The following is a 16322-nucleotide window of genomic DNA, read 5'->3' on the forward strand; positions in this document are numbered from 1 at the left end:
TCTCTGTTCTACATCAGATGCCTTCTGGAAGCTTCTCTATTCACAGGAGGCCACAACACTGTGGTTCATTTGCAAGATGTCTGGGCTTCCAGAGAAGACAGGGCCAGAGCCGATGTTCCCCCAGGAAGCCAGCCTTGCTGGGAGGCACACAGGCTTTGCTCGAAGCTCCTCGGAGCCCAATGCAGGGGTGCCACAGTTGGAAAGAGTTCAGAGCTGCCGCAAGGGCTGATTGATGTTTATATAATTCTTGAGTTGTGGCTAGCTCTGAGCTAAGAATGTGGGGTGCCTTCTCCCTACCACATTTCCATTTATGGGAGAGGAAACTGAGGCACACAAACCAAAATACTACTCCCAGACTCTGTGACCCTGGGCTGTCAGCCTCTAGAACATGCTTCTTTAAAAGAAGATTATATTACATTTGTTCATGAGTGTGTGTGTGTGTGTGTGTGTTGGTATTGTGTTCCCCAAAATATTGTGAACCCTAATAAACTTATCTGGGGTCAGAGAACAGAACAGCCACTAGATACAGAGGCTAGAAAATGGTGGCACTCATGCCTTTAATCCTAGCATTCCAGAGGCAGAGGTCTACCTGGATCTCTGTGTGTTCAAGGATACAGCCAAGCATAGCGACTCACACCTTTAATCCCAGAAAGAGAGCCTTTAATCCCAGGGAATGATGGCAGAAAGTAGAAAGATATATAAGGCGTGAAGAAACTAGAAGCATTTGGCTGGTTAAGCTTTCAGGCTTCTAGCAGCAGTTCAGCTGAGATTCATTCTGGATGAGGACTCAGAGGTTTCCAGTCTGAGGAAACAGGATCAGCTGAGGAATTGGCGAGGTGAGGTTAGCTGTGGCTTGTTCTGCTTCTCTGATCTTCCAGCATTCACCCCAATACCTGGCTCTAGGTTTGCTTTTATTAATAAAACCCTTTAAGATTCCTGCTACAAGTGTGTGTGTGTGTGTGTGTGTGTGTGTGTGTGTGTGTGTGTGTGTATGTGTGTATGTGCATGTGCCATGGTGTGTGTGCATGTGTGGAAGGCAGTGGACAACTGGGAGTCAGTTCTCTCATTCCACCATGTGGAGGTCCCAGGGGTCAAACCCAGATCATTAGGTTTGATGGTGAGTGCCTCTGAGTCCTCTTGCTGATTCTGATCTTCACAGTGCCTTCATCCATTGTTCCTTCATGGGGATACATCTGGGTAGGGTGAAGTCCCCCAGACTCTATTGGGCACCTGTGTATTTTTTTCTGGGATTCTAAGCATTTAGAGAGACCCACTCTCACTAAAGGTGCGCCTTCTGTATCCCCTATTCTTCAGAGGGGAATGGGTTGCCACGGTTACCCAGTAAGCTGCAGGTGTGACCTCCAACCTCCAGAGGGAATCTACCTTTTATCATCTCCCTCTAGTGAGTCAAGATGTTTTTAGATGATTCTTCCAGAACCTTCTGATCTGTGTGATGCACAGAGAGGAGTTCAAATTTTCTGTGTGGGAGGATCAAGAAACAGATGCACCTGTGCGTTCCCCACTGGCACCCAGATTAGTGTGGAACCGGGACCCTGGAAATCCCAGGCCTTTCCTGATTACAGCCTCTGCTTCTCCCAAAGCTAAAGTTCTCCTAGCCTCCGAGGGTCTGCTGGAGGGCCATGGGAATGGGGTCACAAGGTCTCCAGTGTTCAGGAACCACCATTCGGTGCTCTGGCCCATCATTACTACAAAGCATTCCTCCACGAAACTCTGCCAGGCTGTGTCCCTCAATCCTGAGGACCATTGGGGGCATTTCTTACCTGGGGCCACATGACCAGAGTGCACTGTACATTCTTGGGTGCATACATGTTGGCCATCTTCCTGTTGTGCACGTCTCTAGGGGAAAAACTTCTTGATTACCCAGCAGCCATCATGTCTGGCTTCAAGCAGATTCAGCTAAGTGTAGAGAAGTCTGCATTCCCATGAGCACCTGTGCATCCTTGCCAAGTGTTAATTTTAGCCCTACTGGTGGGCGAAGGCATGCACACATGTTAAAATGTCCAGCTCTTTCACCTTCCCCATCCTGAAAGTGTTTTTTTCTTAATCACTTTCGTTTCCTGTCCCCATGACACACGCAAAGCCAGAGACTGCGTATAGATGATGCTGTTGGCCTAGGGCCTTGGAGGAAGCAGACCTCAGAGCGGGGCCCTGCCCTTATATGCATGTCTGTGGGAGTGTCTCAGGAAACTGCCTCTTCTCTGTGATTCAGGCTGATACTGCGGTGAGTGGGCATTGAGCGTGGGTCCAGAATGACAGTGATGAGTCTGGCTTGTGTAGGAGGCAGTCTCCCTAATGGAGCTGGCCTGAGCATCCTTGGCTGTTCGGTTTTAGAGAGGCCCCGAATGGCTGTCCTCACTGTTCCAGGGTCTATATTGACTGAGCCCCTAAGTCACCCTTGGGCTGCAGGGAGAGAGTGGACACTTAGGGGAGACTTGTGACTAGTGCCTGATACTTGCCCGCTCCGCTCGGGGTTTGATGAAAAGTCAACCCTTCCCATGAGCCCTACCAGCTGAGTCCATTAAGAACAGAACGTGGCTTGCTCAGGCCCAGCCCTCTCCCTGGGTGGCCTGGGAATCCTGGTGTGCAGACCCTCCCCCAGGCCACCCACATCTGGGGGTATGTGGGGGGAAGGATCCTGCAGACCCAGCTGCCTGGGGATGGGGTGTTTGTCACAATGGCTCTGAGATGGAAGTGGGGTGCCCACCCCTCATGCCCAAAACCTCTGCTGGGGCAGAAAGGTTACCCTCTATTACAGAGGGAAATGTCCCTGGCCAACCCAGTGTTTCTTTAAGACCAAGTGAGCCGCTATTCCAGCGTACTCAAAGACGAAGATTGTCGTTCTACTAGGAACCCTGAGAACTCATGTTCTTAAGACCTGGGAAGTACAAAGGTGTTTGCCTGGTGGGAACTGGGGACCCAGACAGAGTGTGCAAATGTCCAGGATTCCTGAGGGTCTCGTTCTGTGCAGGCTGTGGGCAGCAAGAAGCTGGCCTGTGCACTTGGTGCCTGGGACACTACAGACACAAATGAGATGACCCTGCCATGCACCTGCTCGTGTTGATTGTTTCTCAGTGTCAGCATGGCACTTTGAACACACTGACTTCTGTTAGTTTACCTTAATTGAGCTGTTGAAGAAAAATGAACTACCTTTTGTTGTGTATGCATGGGCATATGTGTGTGCATGTGTGCATGTGCGTGTGTGTGCACGCACATGTATGTGAGGGTGCAGCACGGTTATGTGTGCATGTGTGTGTGGGTGCAGCACAGGTATGTGTGCATGTGTGTGTGTGTGTGTGTGTGTGTGTGTGTACGTGTGTGTGGGGTGTGTGTGGGTGTGGGTGGATGTGTGTGGGTGCAGCACAGGTATGTGTGCATGTGTGTGTGGGTGCAGCACAGGTATGTGTGCATGTGTGTGTGTGTGTGTGTGTGTACGTGTGTGTGTGTGGGGGTGTGGGTGTGGGTGGATGTGTGTGGGTGCAGCACAGGTATGTGTGCATGTGTGTGGGTGCAGCACAGGTATGTGTGCATGTGTGTGTGTACGTACATACGTGTGTGTGTGTGTGTGTGTGTGCATGTGTGTGTGGGTGCAGCACGGGTATGTGTGCACATGCTCTGAGGGCTAGAACCCACCTCCTGAGCTGTTCCTTGGGCACATCTACCTTCTGTATTGAGACAGCTCCACCTTAGCCGCCTTGGGCCAAGGAGCCCCAGTGAGCCGCTGTCTCCACCTCCCCCACCCTGGCTTTCAAGGCATGTGCCGCACCTGGCTTTCTCAGCTGGATTCTAGGGCTCCAGCTCTTTTCCTCTGCTCATCCTTTACTGACTGGCGTTCCCTCCGGCCCACAGGATGTCTCCTGATCCTCTCCTGTCTCCTGTCAGACACAGGCTGCAGTCAGGAGTCCAGGACAGGCAGGGGTGGGGACACCAGTGCCTCCACCACTGCTGCTGCTGTCCCTCTAGTTTGCCACCTCGAGGGGCCTGGCTCCTTTCTTTATGTTTGTCCACTTCTCTGGCAAAGCTACCTGGGCTGCCTCGCCTTTCCCCTCAGGTCACACACATACAAACACACACACACACACACACACACACACACTCTACATACATGCATACACACCAACATACCCATATGTGCACATACACATGCACTCACATGCACACAATTTATACTCATAAATACACACACAATCTACATATGCACACACGTGTGCGTGCACACACACAATCTTTACATGCACACATCACACATATATGCAATCTGTTTTCAGAAAATACAAGCAACACCAGATCCCATATAAACATCGTACATGGACACTCTGTTTGCTCTAGTCTCGTAGGAGCACAGGAAATATTGCTTAAGTGACATTTACATTACAATATCTGCAGTTAGGTGTGGTGGCATAGGCCTGTTGTCCTGGCTACTTGGAAGGCTGAGGCAGGAAAATGACAAGTTCAAGGCCATCCTGGGCAGCTTAGTGACAGCAGGTCCCAAAAGAAAAAGACAAAAGGAGGCTCAGAGGCAGAGCATTGGCGTGGTGAGCCTCTCACTCACTTACAGTGCAGAAGAGAAAGGGGCTGGTGTGTAGGAAACCCCAGAGGGATGGGGGGGGTGACACAGGAGAAAAGGGGAGCCCTTGCTTTCTTTCTGGAAAACAGTATACTCAATTTGGCACAGAGCCAGAAATGTTTCAGGTAACTTTATTTTTTTATTCTCTTTTTTTTCCTCCCAGTACTTTCTCCCTCCATCTTCCCCCAACTTGATCCCTGCTGTTTCCATCTCCAACCCGCCCCCCATCCAGACCCTCCCTCTTCCAACAGCAATGTCTCTTCTATTTCCCCTTCACAGTGAGATTCATGTGCACCCCCACTTGACCTGCAGGTAACTTTAAAACGGGCATCCTTTAGTGGTACTTGGGAGCTGGAGAGATGGCTCAGCGGTTGAGAGCACTAGCCATTCTTACAGAGGACCTGGGTTCAATTCCCAGCACCAGCATGACAGGTCACAAAGATCTGTAACTCTCTAGTTCCAGCCCTGACCTCCATGGGAACCAGACACACACATACAGACACACATGCTGGCAAAACACCCATACACATTAAATAAAATAATTTCTAAGAAGTCACTGGGCACTTATTTGCCCACAAAGACATTTTATTCTACTTGGGCAAAAGAGAGCTCAGGCGTGGAGAGAGCTTCCCAACCCATTCTGCCATCTTGTCTCTCCAAGTCTGTGCTTCAGGGAGAAACAGACACAGAGATTTATCCATTTTCAAGCTGAAAGTCGCATAACACCAGATGAACTGCACCAGCCCTCTTCAGCTTTAGTTCCTCCGAGGATGCCCCGGAAAAGGCTGCAAAGGTTCTTCCCTGAGGATGCAGCCCTCTCCAGCTCCCACAAATCCTGACATTCCTTTGTTTAAAACAAAGCAAAACAAACTTGTGGTTTTTCTCAAAATGACAAACCAACACACAGAATCTGAGACTCCCCAAACAGGGCCCAGCCATAAACCTTCCTGACCCAAAGAACAGATTTTATGGAGACCCCAGTAAAACCCGGGGCAGCCGTAAATAAATCCCAGCCTGCCCTTGCCCACAGCCATGCCTTGAGATTCGAACTCTGGAGGCAGAGGGCGGCAGAGGACAGCCCAGCACCTACAGTTCTGGGTCCTCTAGCTAAAGTGCTTCTGGAAAAAAGCCAGTGGACAGAAGCTAAGGGCAGAAGTGGGCGCCAAAGCAGGTCCCCACAGGTCCACCACCCACAGGAATTTAGAATAAGAAGGGAAGACATGGGACAATCTTATACCTGGCAGGTGACATCCATGAGCAGAACAGCATATCCTGAGACTTACCCAGCCCTGCCACACCTGCTGGCTCTGATACTGATGCCACTTCACCTGATCAAACTCACATTCTTTGTCAATGTATGGTGTGACTTCTCCCTTCCAGTTCTCTCTGGGGCTTTGTGTGGAGATAAGATAGAAAAATAGAAAGAAGGGGACAGCATGATGGTTCAGTGTGTAAGGGTACCTTGCAGCCAAACCCAACAACCTCCATCAAATCCCTCGGATCTGCATGATGGAAAGACAGATCTGACCCCTGAAAGTTATCCTCCGACTCACTTGTGTGCCATGGCACATGAGTGTCTCTGGCCCTCCTCCTGATAAATAAACAGGTCTAATTTTAAAAGGGAAAAATTAGAAAACACTTCCTAGGACATTTAAATGAGAACATGTGTAACTTCAGACAGGAATGGAAATCATTGTTCTCTTCATGGGCCACTCAGCCACATCTGTCCCCTCTTGGGTATCCAGGAACCATATGTCCCAGGATGCATGAGGGGCAGAAGTCACTGCTGCACATAGAGCACCTCTTCCATGCATTCCTGCCAGGCAAGGACTTCCTCTGCAGGTGGCCATGACGTCTCCTCTTCCAGAAGTTCGACAGCAACCAATGATGCATCCAGAAGGGAACAGATCCCTGGCACAGGAGGACATGCAGTACATATGAATGTAAAACCTCTCTTGCATGCACACACATACACACACACACACACACACACACACACACACACACACACACACACACGCTCACACTCAGAACGCCCCCTCCACACACTGCATAGCCAAGCCCACACCAGACACTCCCACTGGCACTCACACACATGCACACCACACTTATGTACTTCCTTCCTGTGTCTCGTGCCTGAAACAAGGACCCTGCTTGGTTTCCATTGGGTTTGGAGCCACCCCTGCCTCTGGCCCCTAAGCAGAACCAGCTAGGAGTGTGAGGCTCCGATGTCCATGCAGGAGAGAAATCAAAGACAATCCAGAACCAGGTGGTTTCCACTGGGGAACAGTTTCCTCCTGTGTCCCCTGCCTTCTGGTTACAGAACGTTCCACCCCACAGCAACAGGTCTAATATTGGGTTATAAAATGTAGCTCAGCTTCTCCAGTAGCTTCTGGGGGTGGAAGATAGGGCAGGGGGTGGGGGCGGGCGGTAGCGAGAACTTGTCTTTGTACCAGGCATCCAGGTCTGCATGGTCCTTGTAAGTGTTACAACTGGCTGTTGGAAGTCAAGGAATACCTACAGTCCTGAGCCCTGTCAAGTGGCCCCACTGTGCCTATGTGGGTTGGGATAGGCAGAGTCCTGTAGGGACGCATGTGTAACCAGAGATCACAGGGGCAAATGACATCCTTTAAAGCCTCAGAATTCTCAGAGGAGGCTGGGTCTCAGTTCCCGTTGGTGCCACTCTTAACCCCTAGAAGGTTCCATCCCAGATTCAGAGTAGAAAGGGCTCCAGTTCAGAAGACTCTTCCCCTGCCCACAGCTCAGCCTTAGAAACCCTCACAGGCTGACAACTGCCGGCCTGAGGCTGGGTGTTCATCCAAGACTTAGTCCTCCTCGCAGACCAAGCTCTACTCCCTCTGAGGATGCTGGCGTGCATGCTGTGGGGTTCCTGCATGTGTCTGAGGTTGCAGGAGGTGTGGGGACCTCAGTGCATACATCCTTTGGTCTTGATGTTTAGTATCACTATGGCACACACTTCTAGAAATGAGAGACAGACACGCGAACCCTTCCCTGCAGGCAGCATGCCGCACGAGTTAGAAGTCCTTCAGGTCTGGAGAGATGGTTCAGCACTTAAGAGCAAATACTACTCTCCCAGAGGATTCAGTGTCCTCTTCTGGCCTCTGTGAGCACACATACTCACACACATGCACACTCAAGCACACATGCACACACACACACACACACACACAATTTTAGAATAATAATAATAAATCCTTTGAAAAGAGCTGGGCCTGGATCACGCCTTGTACTGTCCCTGAGTTTCTTGACTCCATTTCAGTCGTTCTCTGGAAATGCCACCCTGTCCCTGCAGAACAGTTTACCGGAGTAACCTGCTTTCCCCTTTCCTGGGTCTGAGGGCTCCCAGGCCCCTGGAGAGGCACATGTCTGTGTCTTAGCATGAAGACTCATGTCTGATGGTGTAATTGCCAGGGAGCCAAGCCCACAGACACACAGCCCATTGCTCTGCCCGTTGCCTGACCGCCATCCCACCCTGTGGGATGCTCTGGCCACCATGCTTGGCAGGTAGCCTGTTGCAAAGTCACTGGCACCAGCCCTGCAGGACACCAGTCTCTCCATCACCCGAGGCTCCAGGCAGCCAAGTCTAGAGAAAACAGAAGGAGCTGCAGAACGATCTCAGTGACAATTATCTTGTCACCGCCAGAGCCACAGACTTACAGATGACCCTGTCTATGGAGCAGAGCTGCCTGTGGGGATAAATCCCAAGGAACCTCCTGGGCATGTGCTTGCAGCCCAAGCCACAGATAAATCTATCCAGTGCCCAGTACTGGCCAAAACAAAAGTGCCTGAGGCTCTGTCCACTTTGCCCTGCCCTGGGCTCGCTTTCCCTGTTGAAAAAGGAAGGGGGGGGGACAGTCACGGTGCCCCACAAGGTTTTAGCCGCCCTCCCTAACTGCTGCATTTTAGAACAGCCCCACAAATGTTAGTTGTAAACTTGCTACACACCCCGGAAAGACAGGAGCATCTGGGCAAACAGATAGGGCAAAGAGCCTTGGCTCATGAACCTCACAGCCTGACTAGGGCTGCGGGACAGAAACTAAACCGATAATCTAGCAAAGTAGCTGAATATGGTGGGACAGGCCTGTCGGCCCACAGCTCAGAAGGCAGAGGCAGGAGGATCAGGAGTTCAAAGTTATCCTTGGCTACGTGGTGAGTTTTAGGTCAGCCTGGGCTACATGACACCCTGTCACAGAAAACAAAAATGAAAAATCACTTTTTCTACTTATTTTTGAAGGTTTGGAAAATGCCAAGTGTTCAGCAGGCATGACTCTCTATGGCTGCTGCGTGGGTGAGGCAAGCAGGAGCCCAATGCTCTGAGCCCTGAGAGTGACCAGGGCACCCTGAGTCCCTTTGGACTGCCAACCGCTCTGGGCACTGCACCTGTCTGAAACCTTGGTTGACAGTTTTCTACAGGTTCCTCAGCTGTGGGGTGCCACAAGAAGAGAGGGGTACCCCACATACAATAGCACCACAATTATAAGGTATTCCCAGTGTAAATCTCATTTACACTGACTGTGTATGAGAAATGCTATTCAAGGTTTTGGCAACAGGGAGGGAAGTGTGGGGGGATCTGGGAGGAACTGGAGAGTAGGGGTGTAGGGGCTGGACTTGATCAAAACATATTATATATGTGTATAAAATTATCAAAGAATAAGTAAAAATATTTTTGCTACACTGGACTTTCCCTCCATAGAACTCAGGTGCAAGGACCAGAATCTTCCAGAACCTTCTAGAAGTCAATGGGCCAGGTATTTGCACCTTCAGGGCGCTTGACAGTATTTCCCCCCTTCTTAGCTGGATAGTTTTGCAATCTGGAAGGAACCTAAATGTTGATAAATGATCTTTTCAGAGTGAAGCAAAACTTTTGGAAGAAGACAGTGGCAGTGTTTGTGGGATGCTGTGAATGTAGGTGCTGCCACTGGACTGCACACAGAGCATGCCCAGCATGGGAAATTTTATGCTGCATATCTGTAACCATAAATTTTTAAAATTAGTGCTATAATATACTAAAAACGAACCAAATTTCACACTTTAAATGAGTGGCAGTTCAATATCTCAATTCATGTCTCACCAAGTTTTCTTTTTCTTTCTTTCTTTCTTTCTTTCTTTCTTTCTTTCTTTCTTTCTTTCTTTCTTTCTTTCTTCCTTCCTTCCTTTCTTCTTTACTTTCTTTCTTTTTTAAAGTATGAGTGACTGCAGAGATCAGAGGACAGCCTTGGGTGGTTTCCTCATGTGCCATCCTCCATCTTTTAACCTCAGGCACCATTTACCTTTTTCTTGAAACTGGCATGTAGCTCATCAAGTAAGCTAGGCTGGTTGGTTAGACAGCCCAATCCAGGGATCCTCCTGTCTCTGCCTCCCCAGTGCTGGGATTACAAGTAAGCAACACACACACACACACACACACACACACACACACACACACACACACACACATTCACACTCAGAGACTGGCAGATAAGCCTGTGGCCGGTTGATTCACAACTTCAGCCCAGCAACACACAAGAGGCTCTAAAAGTGAGCTCTGTCTAGACCCAACCAGCCAACACTCTGTCCTTCCCTCTCTCTTTATACAAGCTGATGCCACTGGGTATTTGATGATCCCAGGGCTTCCCCGTGCATCTGAGAGGGCAAGCTCCTCACTACGGTGACAAACAACATCCCAGCTCAACCATCACCCACATCCTCAAGAGATAAGGGTTCAATGGACTCCTCCATGCTGTGGGACCCGGATCCCAACAAAAGTGAATTGTGCAGAAGCCAGGGCGTGTGCCAGTCAGATCAGCATCGGCTCTGGAGGAGGAAATGGAGACGAGAGACGGGCTGGGGTCAGTTCCCCCAAAAGGAGCCATGTGGTCTTGGTTTGCTTCCAATTAACATTAGGAACTTTTTTTCTTCTGCTGGCCTCCACAAAGGTAGAATTGCCTCCGACTGGCATTTCCTGTAATTGGCCCTGACGGTCACCCAACCCTGTGGGCTGAGATCGACACCCCGAGTGCTGCTGCTTTTGGTGAAACTGAACAGCTTTACTGAGACTGCAAACCAGCTGAAAGGAGAGTGCTCGGACAGCGGGGTGGGGCACAGATGGAGCGGGTGGAGGGGGTCACTGTGTTCTGGGTCAGCAGCAAGTCCGAACAGCCCTGGTGTCCTGTACCGCAAACCACTGCCCGAGGCTCTGGAAGAAGGACTGGGGCCGAGACGCTGAATGTACTGCTGCCCCTGCCCACCGTGCGCTCCTCACCAACTCTGAACTGCCACATCTGAGCCAGCCAATAGGTGCCTGGCCGTCACCCAGGCCACCCTGTGCCCTAAGGTTGAAAACGCTTGACTTCTGCAGAGGACGGGATGTACCGAGAACGATACGTGTGAAACCAACAGAACAGCTGATGGGAGGTTCTCAGTAAGCGGAGCCCTGCCTGGCCTGGAGTCTACCACAGCCCAAGAGTTGGGGGTGCTGACCTGGCCCCTCCATCCCTGGCAGCAGCCTGAGATCCTCCTGGCCACAGCAACTCCATAAGGAAGCACCGTGTGGCGTGTGAGGAAGAAGACATGAATGTCTATGCACAGCCCCTGTGCTTCGTTTGTGCGAACTCGCGGGTCGTGAGGTGATGGAGGAAGGGGCTGGATGCAGAAGCGAAGAAGACAGTGCAGCAGCCAAATCCCAGAACCCCCCATGGGCAAGGAAGACGGCTAGGCAAAATAAGTGCCAGGAGATCCCAGGGTGTTCAGACTGTCTGCCTAGTGTGCCAGGGAGAGAGGTGGGAGAAGGGAGCTGAGACAGCTCAGGGCTGAGAGTGGAGCGGGGACCCCTGTGCAGTGCCTGGGGGAGCTTTCAGGGGGGATGGGTGGTGTATGCAGGCTTGAGTAGAGGTCCTTGGCGTCTGGCAAGTGGCTGGGAGGAGGGGGCTGGAGCGGGAGAGACACCGCTGTGGAAGCTGTGAGGATAAACCGACCAGGAAATGAGGCAGCAGAGAGGGAAGGGAGGAGGTAGATATAACGGGGTTAGGAAGGGCACAGGCCCTGTCTTTCCCCTCCAGTGACACCTTCATTCCCTATGGGCGGGGGGTCGACCACAGACCCAGCCCATCAAGGAGCCAGCCCACTATTGAGCCAGCCTGCCACAGATCCAGTTGACCACAGAGCCCGCCCATGCTTCCAATCTTACTTTTCCCATGCTCAGCCAATGAAAGTTCAGGAGATCTGGGACAGGGACATCCCATTCACCTGGAAGTCTTCCCTTCGAGGTCACCTGAGGCTGGCAAACTGGGGCCACTGCTCCTGTCCCAGTGGCCACTGCTACAGGACTTTGCTCCTGAATTCTTCTGACCTCTCTTCCTTTGTACTCCTGGTCTAGGAGTGGCCGCCACTCTGGGGCTGTTGTCCTGCTCCCTCCTTGCCCCCTGGTGCTCCCCTGCACCCCACTTACACACTGTTCTCATGATAAACAGCCACCGGAGTTCTCCAGACTTCTGCTGCCACAGGGCCCCTGCCTGAGACACGAACTAGTCTTTAGAAGCCCCGAGTCTTCATGGATACTGGTTGTGTTTCCAGAGCTGTGAGCCAGACACACTAGAAAACTGAAGTCAGCCTTCTGTTCTCACAAAGTCAACCCACATCTAGAGGGTCTCTGCAAACACATAGAGTCCTGGGGGGCGGTGGTGATCCTCTGGGGAAGCACCCCGGAGCATGTGAGCCAGTGATGCTCAGGATAGTGTGTAGGTCATAAGACAGTAAGAGACGTAGTCCTTATGTAAGAGATGAAGTTCTTTTCATTAACAGACATACAGCATGGTCACTGAGGTGGGTATGTAGAGTGTGAGGGACTCACCATATTTTGATAGATGGCAGAGTTATAAGCCTCAGAGACCCTTGTAGCTGGGTGTCCTTTGCTCTAACTCCCAGGTGTGTCCTTGTTCTGTCCCCACCCACTCATCCATCCCAAATTTACTGGTCCCTGTCCTGTGTGCAGATTACACCGTAGAGAAAGCCCGCACCCAGCACCCATCGGGAGCTCTTTGCTGTCACAGATCCAGGCGTCCTCATCACCCTACAACTTTGCAATGTTTCAAAGCAAAACCAACCTGTCTTTACCTCGTGTCTTAAACACAGTATCCGATGTGTAGTCATAGGTAAAAGCATCGCCGCTGGCGGCCCGGAATTCCATTGCACGGCATAAAAGCATTCATTTGCTTGCCTTTTGGATTGGATTTCCAAACGGGTCAAACATTTACAGAAATGGCCCAAACTGTACAAATAAACCTCATGTCTCATGAAGGAGGCAGTTTACATTACTCCAGGTCAGATGAACCCACAGTCACAGCCCTGACTTTGAAAACCACTTCACCCAATATACGTGCGAGTTCTGGGCACCGCCTGGAATCCGTCAGTTCCATCAAAGGGCCTGGGGACAGACACAGTGACCCCATAAACCCATGCATGGTTTCCACTCCAGCTGGGTGGCTCTTGACCCCAGCAAGTCAAACAAATGGGGTGTCACGAGGTCCGCCTTGTGCTGTGGACCTGGCTCTGCCATTCTGCACCAGAGTCCACCTGTCCCTCTACCATTGTGTAGCTCAAGAGCTGGGCTGGTGTCTTGTTCTGGAATGCCCAGCACATGAGACATGGAGCCTTGCGCAAAGTTGAGCTATGTCTGCGAGCCTGTCCAACTCCATTTTGTAAATGGGAAAGCTGAGGTGCTGAGCTGGTTGTGACTCGTGGGGGCAGAAGTGACTGTTCCCTGGTTCTCAGGACAGTGCTGGCCCATCATGAAGCTCTTGCTGCTCAGCTGAGGTCTGACTTGTCTGGGCGGGTTTAACGGTGTGAGTATGCGTTACTTATTTCCTCAGAGCTGTGACCACATACCTGACAAAGCAGATGAAGGGAGTTGGTTTTGGCTCACGGTTTGGGGGACTACAGTCCCTCGTGGTTGGAATGGTGTGACAGCAGGTAGCCCCGTGGCACTGGTGGGATCCCTACCATTTGGGTGTAACAGAAAGCAGAATGGACAAGAAGCCCATTCCCAACGACCCACTAAAGAGTTCACAACCTTCCCAAATAGTGCCGCTAGCTAGGGGGCCAAGTGTGAAAACCCAGGAGCCTGTGGGGATATAGTTCACACTCAAGCCATAACAGGGTGTGAATCACGGTAGACCCCGACTCAGTGGGTCTCTGTGGGATGGCATCTTCACAAAGATGAGTGAGACACAGAGGGACAGGTTGTGGTGGGGAGAGGAAGAGATAGTGTAGGGAAGAGACAGTGGTAGAGATTGCAGTGACTTGGCTTGTGGGCGTGGCCACAAGCCAAGGAAACCTGGAGCTGCCAGGAGCTGGCAGAGCAGGAAGAAGAGGCTCCTTTGGAGAGTACAGAAGCGACACCCTGATTTGAAACTCTTAGCTTCTAAACCGCATGTACATAGAACTCTGCCATGTGAGCCACACACAGTCTGTGGCCACGAGTAGGCAGCCCCAGGGGCTGGCAAATCTCCCCCACTGTGTCTGGGTCATTAGTGACAGGCTTGGTATCCTTCTGCTCATTGCCAGCTGCCTGCAGGTCCTGCGGGGGGGGGGTGCTGGGTGGGGGCTGGGGCAAAGTGGAAGTCAGAAGCACCTGCTGTTCACACTCCAGTCTGTCAGTGTGGCAGCGTCCACGGTCCTTCATCCCACAGGGGCATTGGTTCCCCTTTCAGGGTGTGTTCCTCATGTCCATCACTGCCCACCCCCCACCACTGAGATGGCAGCACCAGCTCAGCTTTGCTCCCTTGGGGCTCTGGGCTCCTCTCTGTGTCCCCTAGAGGGACTAGCCAAGTCCACCTTATCTTCCCATGGAGCTGTCTCCAGGGTCTCTCGCCTTTTCAGTCTCCCAATATCTCATTTTAAGGACTATACTGAGTGCTCTCTGTTACAACAGCTGGTGTGTTGGGTGAGCTGTGATTGTGTTTGGGAAATGGCGGTGCTCTGGAGGACAATGATGTAATGATGTTAACAATGAGTAATACATTTTTAAAAAAGATTTATTTATTTTATTTCATATGCCTAAGTATTTTGCCAGCATATATGCACCGTATGCATGCCTGATGCCAGGGCATGAGAAGAGAGCATATATCTGACCCCCTGGAGCTAGAGCCACGGATGGTTGTGAGCCACTGTGTAGATGCTGAGAATTGAGCCTGGGCCCTTAACCCTTGAACCATCTCTCCAGCCCTAAGGTGGTAAATTTGATACCATGTATTACTACATACGCATGTACACAATATACACACATACACATGCATTCACACACACACACACTCACACACACACACACACACACACATAATATCAGTGTGGCTGCTCTTTTCCTGTGATAACATGCATTATCTAAGTGATGTCAGGGCTGAAAGGATGGCTCAGTGGTTCATAGAACTTGCTGTTTTTGCAGAGTACCTGAATTTGACTCCTAGAACCACACGGAGGCTCACAAGTGTAATTCGAGTTGAGTCATTTATTTCCTTTTTAAGGGTTTCTTTGTTTATTTACTTTGAGACAAGGTCTCACTAAGTCTCCTATGATAGCCTTCAGTTCTAAATTCTCCTGCCTCAGCCTCCTAAGTGCTGGGATGACTGACAGGTGTCACCGCCACAGTGTTCTTCCATCTCAGTCCTTCTCCTGCTTCACCATAAAGCCTCCCAGGTGGGTTACTGTCCAATGTCTCAGTCAACTTCCTGTTGCCTGCAAGATGTGAGACTCAGATACTCCTCCAGCACTATGTCTGCCTGCACACTGCCATGCTCCCTCCCATGATGATAATGGACTGAACCTCTGAAACTGCAAGTGAGCCCCCTCAATTAAATGTTTTCTTTATAAGAGTTGCCATGGTCATAGTTTCTTTCCACAGCAATAAAAACCCTAACTAAGACAGAAGTACCAGGGACTGGGGTATTGTTGTGATAGGCCTGACCATATTTTTGTTTGGAGGAATTTAGACTTCAGTACTTTGTTTGGGTTAGGAAAGCAGTGGAATGCTTTAAGCATGCTTAATAGGTCATACTAATAGGAGAATGGAAGCCAGAGGTGCCAAGAGTTATTTGAACTGTTGGGAGTTCACTCAAGAGGTTTCAGAGGAGAAGAATTTTAGTATGTTGCCTAGAGATTGTTCTTGTGATATTCTGGTGAAGAAAGTGGCTGCCTTTTGCCTTTGTCTGAAGAATCTGCCTGAGGCTAAAACGAAGAGATTTAGATTAATTACATTGGCAGAAGAAATCTCAAAACAGCCTCGTATAGGCTCTGCTGTGCAGTTACTAGTGTTCATGCTTATAAAGATTTATAATGAGCTGGGCAGTGGTGGCACACGCCTTTAATCCCAGCACTCAGGAGGCAGAGGCAGGTGAATCTCTGAGTTTGAGACCAGGCTGGTCTACATAGTGAGTTCCAGGACAGTCTCCAAAGCTACACAGAGAAACCCTGTCTCGAAAAAACAAACAAAAAAAACCCCAGAGACTTATCATGAAAAGGAGCATGCTGAACAGGGCAAATTACAAAATAAAAATTTTGAGGGGAAAAAGAGCATCAGGAAGTGGAATGGAGATAAGTCCTGTGATCAAGGAGATAAACTTAATGGAATGAAGAGAGTGGTGACCTCAAGGCAGATCCCACCCAGCTAAGTTTCTAACTTGTGAAAAGGAACTAAAGAAAAGCTTAGAGCCAGGTGTGGTGGGGCACACCTTTAATCCCAGCACTG

Source organism: Peromyscus leucopus, chromosome 5, assembly GCF_004664715.2.
Source record: "Peromyscus leucopus breed LL Stock chromosome 5, UCI_PerLeu_2.1, whole genome shotgun sequence".
Taxonomy (NCBI): Eukaryota; Metazoa; Chordata; class Mammalia; order Rodentia; family Cricetidae; genus Peromyscus; species Peromyscus leucopus.